At 43.0% G+C, this 9769-nt stretch overlaps 1 protein-coding gene across 3 annotated transcripts in view; it reads right to left on the bottom strand.

Annotated features, from left to right (window-relative positions):
* Nucleotides 1-712: 712 nt before the first annotated feature.
* LOC144737784 (uncharacterized) overlaps nt 713-9769 on the bottom strand; it is a 49758-nt gene continuing 40701 nt past the window's right edge. For all 3 annotated transcript variants that reach the window (XR_013589076.1, XR_013589075.1, XR_013589074.1), the window contains one exon: nt 713-2260. The gene's annotated coding sequence lies outside the window, so the exon portion shown is untranslated. The remainder of the gene's footprint in view (nt 2261-9769) is intronic.

Here is a 9769-nt window from a genome sequence, read left to right as displayed (position 1 = left end):
GTAGTATGGTTAATGCAGACATGAATCCTTGTAAAAAGGTTTAAGTTTTGTTGCCAGAAAAAAGGGGAAAAACCCTATTATTATACTAGACGTATTGTCGTTGTGGTGGAGAGGATCCCAGCCAGGAAACTAGAGGCATAGATTATTTAAATAGTGGTATGATGACATTGAAATTCCCCAAAAATTATATGCACCTCTAAAAATCCTAACATGTGTGTTGCATTTCCTGACCAAGTAATTTCTGGAAAAAAAATGCGATATAGAGGAGGAATTACAATTATCATTTTATTTTACCATGTGGCTCATTGTAATAAAGATGTAAAAACAGTACAGGGTGATAGAGGGACAGTATGGCTCCCTGGGACCATGGTTAATAATTAACGTCCTAATGATTATTTATGGGATCGAGCGTTGACAGGGTCGTGAGGGGAAGCACGGAACCCAAGGTCGGCAAAGTGTTATAAGGGCAGAGATTGACAGGGCTTGGTGTGGTGAGCGAAAGTTCGGGAATAGGTTCGTGGCCGAGTCGTGCGAGGGATAAGAGCCGCCACGAACCGGACCTGGGGGCTGTTGTTGTGGGGAATCGCCATGGCCATCGTCGCCTTGGAACGGGTCATCTCCTTGTCTTCGAGTATTCTTGAGGCTAGAGTTACGTTTTCTGAGAATAGTCGTCTAAATCACCCAAGTGTATATAGTCATTCACGGTTACTCGTTAAGTTGTGAACAGACTTTAATCATAATAAATATACATAAAGAACAAGACAGTGTCTCTGAGAGCTATATTACACAGTGACAACAGTTAATTTGCACATGCAGACTGTCAATTCTAAAGCTATATCCAGGTGCTATTTTGTCATCGTGTGCAGAGCACACAATCAATTACCAATCACCCCCAGTTATTTTAATTATTGTAATAATCAATTACTCTACCAGTAACAAATACCACAGTAATGCCGTAATGTTGTTGTAAGTACACCAACAAACTAGCAGAATATAGTTTGCTTATTCACAATAAAGGTGGTGGCGCTAACGTACGTTCGTTGAGGGCCGACGTGGAGTTACGCAGATTCACGCCATCGTCACATCTCCTTAAGACATTAAACCCATACCTCAACGATGCAGATTAGTTACAATTCGAATTGAAGATACAATATATTCAGAAGCAACAGTGAGTTGATTCTAGATTTTTTTGCAGTGGAGGGAGCCCTCATAATAACCACATCTCACCAGGAAAAAAGGGTACATCCCATAATTATAAATCCTAATTCGCATGCAGTAGGCTTCAAGTGACATCTTTGAACACTGAAACTGTAGATTACTATTCATTATCGTCAGACATTTCCAAGTCACATGTAAATCAACATGTGGTTACACCTATTGATTCTAGAAGCTCTCGTCGAGATGCATAGTAATATCCGAGCAATTTTTTAACACATTTCATTTCGACATTTTCTAAATCCACTGCATAGCATTCTGCTTCTTAGCACAGTAGAACATTCTATTCTAAGAAGTATGTATATGGCAGAACCCTTTCCAGGGCGCTTTAGAATGCAAGCCGACCGAGGTACACACGGGGTAAATGGAGTAACGAGTGGGGTAGAGCAGCTGTCAGTGAGGGAGGTGATGGAAGGTATGGTTGGACAGAGGCTGGGAATGGAGCTGATGTTTCTGGGGTAGGTAAGTGAGAATAAGGTAGAATGTGATAGTGAGAGCGTCTGATAGGTGCAACGTGGATGAGAGGCAGCGGGGTATGTGGAACATGCATGAAGTAGTCAAATGGGCATGGATGAGGGTAGGTGAAGGGTGGTAGGGGCAGAGTGTCTGATGCCAGATAGATGAGCTGAATGAGGAGCACCGCGTAGGGCTGGAGGAGAGATGGGGTTAGGTATGCATAGAGAAAGCAAAACGTGGGTGCCTGGTCAGGAATTGGGGGTCATAGGAGAAAGAGGACTGTGGGCCTGGGAGTGGGACAGAGGCGAGAGAATAGGGGTGGGTGCAGTGGAATAGAAAAAAAATTATGGAAAAAATAAAGGAAGAAAGTAAGGGTGAGAGACTAATTTGGAGTGGGAGTGTGCTTCATTTCATTTGCTGCTTTTTTTTTATTATTGTATATGAAATCAGAGGCGGCGTCAACGAGTGCACTAATGAGGGACAAGGCGAGGATATTTTTATTGGTGTCCACGTTCATGCAGTCGCGATAGTTTATCATTGGGAAGACGAACTTCTCATCGCATTCTAAAGCTGAACATATTTCTTTCATCTGAAAAAAAGGAGAGATGTACATTTTGAATGAGATTGTATTCGTTTGTGACGGTTATAGGCATTGCAAACAATGGAGATGGAATTGCTTTGGGTGACATTTCAAACAGGTTATGACATTGATCCAATTACTATTATTTATTAGATCCAATAATTTTCGACATGAAATTACGTTTTAAACTGACCAAAATAGTTACCTAGTGCAACTCATATCGCAAAGTGCACATATTTGTATGGAACAAAAGCAGGCAAAGTTGTTGTTAAATATGTACTGGAAAGATCACGTTCACTTTGTCTTCAGTAAGGTGACGAAGTCCATTGGTATCATCAGAAAGACGGATGGTTTGATTCATCAGGCTTGCTTCCTAACTCTATACTACAGCATCATTTACCCATATCTCATCTACAGCAATATTGTCCTGGCCAGTACATATGCTTGCTACCTCCATACATTAAACATCATCCAAAATAAATTTGCAAGACTGGCCTCCTCCTTTAACGAATTGGCTCCATCTGCCCCTATGTTTAAGAAGCTCAATATCATGTCCATCTACAACATTAATATTTTCCAAATGTGTACCTATATCTATGAATACACGTACCTCTGAGACATCGTACCAAAACCCTTCAAAGTGTTCTTCCAGATTAATTACCAAATACATGCGTACAACACGAGACACTCCCATAACCTTAGTCCTCCCCACTGCCGCACCACACACACAGAGTAAATTCTCTATCAGATACATACTCTGGAATTCTTATGTTCACATTGCAAAACTATCATCATCATCTTCCCTCAATAACTTAGAGCATAGATTACAAGTCAGCCTGATGGGTCGCAAAACTACCCAGTAGTCACCTCCCAACTCTCATACACACTCACACACGCATACACACACATGCGCGCACAAAATCAAACGTATTTTTTTAACACTGAGCTTAACTATATTTAATTGTAAGTAGTATGCTTGCTTTAATTGATTGAACAATCTGTTTAGTAAATAAATTGTTCTGTTTTCTTTAGGGGTGGTTTTCATATAAATCCTCTTTGGTTTCCAACCTCACCTGGACACATTTTAACTTGGTATTCTTTATTTGCACTTTTCTGCCTTTCACTTTTTTCTTTTTGTGAGAATAAAATAACAAATCTCGTACCAGGTAACCACTGCCCTGGGAATGTGAGTTGATGAATGTATTTAAGTAATTGCAGAAATTGCACTCTTCCACGGAGACAACAGTCTAGGTCTGTGTCTTTTGGGAGTTACGTTACACTCATTCATCAAAAGGGCTGTAAGAATTACAGACACCCCGTTTTCATGAGCAAATAAACAGGAGGAAAACAATTCGGATAGAGGGCAGCACACGTTACTAACAGAGGCGATGGCCGGTCATGGAGATTCAGGACAGAGTGCCAGCCAAAGGAGGGCAACGCGTGAGAAGACGTCCAAACGTGGAGTTAGATGTATTGCTACATCGCAACACCACGAAACATGGCGATTATTTGGCAAGGCTTTTGTCCAGCAGTAAAAATATCATGGATGACGAGGAGGAGGATTGCAGGAGCATACAGTGAGGGAAAAAAGTATTTGACCCCCTGCTGATTTTGTACGTTTGCCCACTGACAAATAAATGATCAGTCTATAATTGTAATGGTAGGTTTATTTGAGCAGTGAGAGACAGAATAACAAAAAAATCCAGAAAAACGCATGTCAAAAATGTTATGAATTGATTTGTATTTTAATGAGGGAAATAGGTATTTGACCCCTCTGCAAAACATGACTTAGTACTTGGTGGCAAAACCCTTGTTGGCAATCACAGAGGTCAGACGTTTCTTGTAGTTGGCCACCAGGTTTGCACACATCTCAGGAGGGATTTTGTCCCACTCCTCTTTGCATATCTTCTCCAAGTCATTAAGGTTTCGAGGCTGACGTTTGGCAACTCGAACCTTCAGCTCCCTCCACAGATTTTCTATGGGATTAAGGTCTGGAGACTTGCTAGGCCACTCCAGGACCTTAATGTGCTTCTTCTTGAGCCACTCCTTTGTTGCCTTGGCCGTGTGTTTTGGGTCATTGTCATGCTGGAATACCCATCCACGACCCATTTTCAATGCCCTGGCTGAGGGAAGGAGGTTCGCACCCATGGCCCCGTCCATCGTCCCTTTGATGCGGTGAAGTTGTCCTGTCCCCTTAGCAGAAAAACACCCCCAAAGCATGTTTCCACCTCCATGTTTGACGGTGGGGATGGTGTTGTTGGGGTCATAGGCAGCATTCCTCCTCCTCCAAACACGGCGAGTTGAATTGATGACAAAGAGCTCCATTTTGGTCTCATGTGACCACAACATTTTCACCCAGTTGTCCTCTGAATCATTCAGATGTTCATTGGCAAACTTCAGACGGGCATGTATATTTGCTTTCTTGAGCAGGGGGACCTTGTGGGCGGTGCAGGATTTCAGTCCTTCATGGCGTAGTGTGTTACCAACTGTTTTCTTGGTGACTATGGTCCCAGCTGCCTTGAGATCATTGACAATATCCTCCCGTGTAGTTCTGGGCTGATTCCTCACCGTTCTCATGATCATTGCAACTCCACGAGGTGAGATCTTGCATGGAGCCCCAGGCCGAGGGAGATTGACAGTTCTTTTGTGTTTCTTCCAATTGCGAATAATCGCTCCAACTGTTTTCACCTTCTCACCAAGCTGCTTGGCGATGGTCTTGTAGCCCATTCCAGCCTTGTGTAGGTCTACAATCTTGTCCCTGACATCCTTGGAGAGCTCTTTGGTCTTGGCCATGGTAGAGAGTTTGGAATCTGATTGATTGATTGCGTCTGTGAACAGGTGGCTTTTATACAGGTAAGAGTGTGTTCCTAATCTCAGCTCGTTACCTGTATAAAAGACACCTGGGAGCCAGAAATATTTCTCATTGAGAGGTGGTCAAATACTTATTTCCCTCATTAAAATGCAAATTAATTCATAACATTTTTGACATGCGTTTTTATGATTTTTTGTTGTTGTTATGCTGTCTCTCACTGTTCAAATAAACCTACCATTAAAATTATACACTGATAATTTCTTTGTCAGTGGGCAAACGTACAACATCAGCAGGGGATCAAATACTTTTTTCCCTCACTGTATGCGCTGTCCTTGAACAAGACAACTTTTCTTAGAGCCCAGTCTCACATGGTGTTGGACCAGATGACGCCTTTTGGCGTTGTAGCCAGGACCCAGACCCCACTCACGAGCCCCGAGCCATGAGTACGCTCCCCCTTATATTCCCCCCGGCGTGGCTAGGCCCCGCCTCCGGCCACGCCCTCTCATGGAACCTTCGAGCAGGTTCCCGGAGTTTCTCGGCAAACCTCACCTCCTTCCCTGATTCGTTATTACTTAACCATGCCCGTACCCATGATTCCTCTTCCAGGCCAGCAGGTGTCACCATGTCATTACACTAGTACAGCACACCGGTATGTTGCGAAGTAAATCCACAACATTTCTTTTTCATTCGGTTTGGGCTCAAATTATTCAACGACTTTTGTGCTGGTGATGATATTAATAAATAGTAGATACTCAATTTCGGGCTGCACTGCCGTTCACCGCAGGATGGACTGGACCTATATGTGAGTGAGCATGAATTATATGACTCCTCAATGTGAGGAGGATTGCACTGGGCCGCCATTGTCCCCTTCTGAATTCCCTTGATATAGAACCAGCTGAAGGAGCTGCAGGTTACCATTGCATCGGGGTTTATGTGATAAGTTCCTTTGGAGGTCCACATAAATTATAACCTCTGAGAAAGGGAGTTATGCCCTGATTTTTCTCGCCCTGATCCTCAGTAAAAATGAAAGCTCTGGAACTTGGACCAGGACAATTTATTGTTCAATTACACCTCCTTCAAAAGTGAGTCCCATTAGAGTGCATAAGACGATGTCAAAATCACTTAGGCATTTTTGCTAAGCTGCCTAAATAACTATGCACTGCACACAATCCTCAACATTGCTCACGTGCCATATCTTCATTATCCCCAAGTCCTGAATGCAGGTGGTTTGTATGTATGTTGAGGAAGGAATACAAACTAAACACAAAAGCATTTCTAAATACATGAGTTTTCAATGTAGTTTTAAAAGTGCATAGCTCCAGAGGCTTCCTAACATCGGAAAGAAGAGCATTCCAAAGGGACGCAGAAGTGCATCTGAAAGCACGTTGATCCATTGGCCATCTTTGTTCGATGGTTAGCAAAAAATCTACTGTGAGGATGAACTGAGTTTGTGCCATGGTTTATGCTCTTGACGAGATCAGCGAGTTATTGTGGTAAATCTTTTGGTAAGCACTTTGTGTTTAATGAATGCGACCTTATAACATATTAGTTATGCAAGCAGAAGCCAATGCATCTCAGCAAGCACCAGATGGATATGGTCAGATCATCCAATTACCCCTCACGACACATGTCAAATAATGTTGTACACACTGCAGCTCGATATTGGGTTTTTTTTGTCAGACATTCCGTAGAGTAGTGAGTTACAATAATTGAGCATTGTCGATACTTCGCTACATGCCACCATGTTGGCTATGTCACGACTCAGTAGTGGCCGATTGTGTCGTAGAGCCTTGATATGAACTCTTCAGGACCTGACTATATTTTCACGTGGTGATCAAACGACATTCTGGTTGAGTATGGTGCTGAGGCTCTTTAGATGAGTAGAAAACTGAAACCTGGAGTCTGCAACTGCCACGCCCAATCCTTCCACAAATGTTTTTTGCTGGAGCCCAATTGCCAACCAGGGAAACTTCCGATTTTTCTGGATTAAGCAGCATTTTGTTTCATGCAAACCACATGTGCGCCACTCGCGAGCTATCGTCGAGGTTACCGAGGCTCTCTATATCTAACTTTGACTTCACTACAATGTACAATTGTGGATCATCAGCATATTGATGAAACTTGATGTCATACTTTGAGATGACATCGGCGATCAGAGGGACGTACATTGAAAATAAGAAGGGCCCGAGGATGGAACTCTGTGGTACCCATCTTGGTACGCCTGAGGTGACGGCTGTTCAATACCCAGCTTGACAAACTGTGATGGACCACGTAGATATGACTAAATCCACTCCATTGCCATACCAGATACACTGAACCTTGACCTTAGCCTCCCGATGAGAATCTCATGATTGATTGTGTCAAAGGCGGCTGAGAGATCGAGGCTAACCAACGCTGCAGTGCAACAGTTATCCATGACCTTGTGGAGGTTATCAGTGATCTTTAGTAGAGCATGCCGACTGTAACGGGTTTAATCTGCCAGTCGCAGCGACGTGGGGAAATAAACACTTCAGACAAAGGCTCTCTGTGACCTTTTAAATCATATTCCGGTTTCAGATTGGGCGATGGTTTTTGGGTCACTATTATGGCTCAAACCAGGTTTTTTTCGTGAGCAGTGTTACCTCTCCAATCTTGAACCGGTCTGGGAAACAGCCCTCGCTGAATGAAAGATTTTACAGGTGGATAATCAGCGTGGTAAGCATGTCCGAGCAAGATTTCAGAATCGACGCGTGGCTGTAGTCCAGCGGCAATCTTTTCCTTGGCAGCCGTGTTTTCAACATGGGCACCTCTGTCACCAACGTTGATGCCAGGGTCTCGAGTTTTGCATCGGTTCCAGGTTGAATGAACACTGATGGCAGACTGGGAGAATGTGTTGCCCTCAAGTTGGAAACTGCCGTCTTGATCATCACTATTTTATTGGTGAATAAAGTCGCAAGTACTGTGCACAGACCGGTTTGACCAGTTGAAGGCTGGTTGGAGTGCAGAAGAACCGTTCAAGACACGCCACAGAGTACGTGGTTCGTGAGCCGACTCATGGAAGCACAGGGCATAGCAGGATCTACGAGACTCAACAATGAGTCGTTTGGCAGATCTCGAGGTCGCTTTGTAAGTGAGTCAGACAGTCTCGAAACCCGTTTTCTTCCAATGACTGTCTGGCTTACTCCGGTTCTGCTTTGCAGTGATCGACTATGGTAAGAGTTCTCTTGGTGCTTGTTGTTTGAATGAACACGAGTTCATGAAGAACAGCAGCGATGTCATTTTCTAATTTGATCTCCAAATGAATTGAGCGTCCATACAGGATTTAGACAAGCTGATGAATACCGAATTTTCTAACGGACAGTATCGCGGTCCAGTTGTTTCCAGTCTCTGCATGATATCGTTGTGATGGGTGGGCGAATATTTGGTGGTCCCACTTTGCAAGTCACGAGACCGTGATCTGAAATCCCCATGTCTTCAATAACGTTGGTCACAGTTTCAGTACTGGCGAATGTAACGATGCGATCCGGTATATTTCCCGAACAAAATGTTGCACCACTGACATGCTGAATTAAACTGTGAATGACATCAGTACTCAAAATCAATATATCAGCTGGTTGGAAATTCATGTTAAGATTCAGTAGAGACAGAATAAGTGCCTTCAGAAAGTTGGAGTAGTTCATGTAGTCCGGTTTCAAATGACCTCGTGTTTTGTGAACTGGGAAGGAGGATGTACACCATAACAAAAAAACAGTTGGCAGAATTTCATTCACATTTGGATGTGGACATATTAACAAAATTCAGAATGGAGATGAGTGCCATGCCAATCAAGTCCATAAGGGATTGGATTGGATTGGATGGTGTGAATCAACTTGCAATATGTATATCTGCCTGTCCCAATTCATCCTGCTAGTCAGCAGTTTATGAACATCACCTTCCATGTATACATCTCAATGACCTTTTATTGGATCCTCAACTTACAAAAAGATATATATTTAAAATTTGCCCCCAGGGCATGAGGATTTCTTGTGGCATCAGTGGCTCTCTGTAAGGCCGATATCTTCACAACAATCCAAGCCCTTAAGTTTTACATCCGGAAAACAAAAATAAATAAGGGTCGCCCTATGACTCAACAATCTTGGGGCATCTGGGCTTCCTGATTTTGAGAAATCTCGTTAATATATTGGTAGCCTTCAATGCAATGTCCACCTTCAAATATATTATTTTGACTCAGTGGGGCATGGCTTCAGAAGTGTCACAGGTAGTTCCATGGGAAAAATTTAACATGCATCAACTGCATTATGATCTAATGTCCAAATACCCCCCTTTCAGCGAAGAGTATGACACAGGGTGAGACACAAAGCTGAGTATAAACTAGTGATGTATCCCTGAATAAATTATAACAAAAACTTACATTGGCTTCTACAATCTCTCTTTCACTATCAATACCTTTTTGATTGATTGGGGGACCGACCATGTGATGCAAGGGCAGGAGATGGTGGGTGATTCGAGGGCATTAGAAAACAGACTACTTGAACTACAGCAGCTTTCTGAATGCACTTCTTCTGTTTCTACTAAATCTTACCATGAATTTTCAACCAGCTAATATATCGATTTTGAGTAGTGATGTCACACGAAAGGATTTTGACAGCATGCTTTACAAGTGTATTGACATAGAATAAGTAATGTAGCAGCATAGCGCTGGCTGCTGGCGGGGAAGGGGATCTGCG

This window comes from Lampetra planeri, chromosome 74, assembly GCF_965212315.1.
Source record: "Lampetra planeri chromosome 74, kcLamPlan1.2.h2, whole genome shotgun sequence".
Lineage (NCBI taxonomy): Eukaryota > Metazoa > Chordata > Hyperoartia > Petromyzontiformes > Petromyzontidae > Lampetra > Lampetra planeri.
The sequence above is the reverse complement of the archived record's forward strand: the minus strand, read 5'-3'. Positions and strand labels throughout refer to the sequence as shown.